Raw genomic sequence first — 1,353 nt, forward strand, 5'->3', positions numbered from 1 at the left:
GGCCACCTGATCAAAATCTACTCAGGATTGAAATGACTGCAAACCAGTTGAAGGACACAGTGAACTGGAAAGAGAAGTAAGGGGAGATTTTAACTAGCTGGGACTGGAGTGCTGTCTGCTTATTTACTGGGCCAATTTCATTCATGGTAAAAGCTCCTTTAAAGGCAGTCAAGTTACAGCAAGGAAGGCTGGACTAATCAGTGGAAAAAGAAGGATACAGGAATGATAAGGGAGACAGCAATGAATTTCTCAGTACTAAACTATGAACGTCGCATATACCCATAATACCTCCACCCCCATAAATTCATAATCACAATGATATTGCTGATATTGGAAGAAGAAGTAGAGATTGGCATTTATGCCAGCTACACTGATGTGAGTCAGGAATAGCTCTGTTGAAGCCCAGAGTGCTAGACTGGTAGAAGGGTGGAGAAAGGACATCATCATCACCCACTATGGATGGCTAAAGCAGAGTGAGGGGAAAAGGATATATTAGGACTTTCGGCCTTCTGTCCAGTAACTTCAGAGAGTAATACGCTATACACTGCTCTGAAAGGGTATGTAAGCTTTCTTCCCTCTGCCCCCCAGTCACATATGCTCACTATATCTCCCACAATACTCAACATTTTGCAACCCTCCCACCAGGTTATGTCATCAGAACCCTTCAGACAGTAACAATGTCTGGCACAGAGTTCCCTTCCTTCCCCTCATGCCTCTCAAGAACATCTTTATTTTTTATTACTCTCATGACTATTATTTCTCAGTGGGCTGATGTTGCCTTCCTGTTTAAAATCCCTGTCAATGTTAATAACAATAAATTTCCCATGCCCCTCCTGCTGTTTCCTAAGGCTTTCAGAGTTGTAACTTGAACAGACCATATACAACATGGACTGTAGAAAGGAAATGGGTTGGTAGTAGATAATCAACTTTCCCACTAACACAGAAAATGACCATAATGCCAGGGCCATCATTCATTTAAGTGAATTTCATTAACTAGGCAAGTGGCAAAAAATTATCTCCAGCACTTTCCCATCCAGCCATTTCTTGCCAGCTCAAAAGCACCAATAATGAGAAATCCCTTAAAAGTTACCTAGTAGCAAAAATCATACATTTTGGTAATGTGGACCTTGTTTGTTTGCTTGCCATTTTATTTCCCCTTCCTTATTTCATATTAACATTTTTATGCTTCCTCTTTTCACATGCTTTTCTCTTGGTGAGGCTCTTTAAAACGGCTGCAAAGGGGGAGGGATTGCCATGGTCATGAAAGCTTCACTTTGCAGAATGTGTCTGCCAGGTCCTACTGTCTGTCTCTTTCCAAGGGTGTAGTATCTCCAAGGTCCAGGTTTGCTTTTA

This window comes from Crocodylus siamensis, chromosome 15, assembly GCF_052110815.1.
Source record: "Crocodylus siamensis isolate JL-2025a chromosome 15, ASM5211081v1, whole genome shotgun sequence".
In the NCBI taxonomy this organism is placed as follows: Eukaryota; Metazoa; Chordata; order Crocodylia; family Crocodylidae; genus Crocodylus; species Crocodylus siamensis.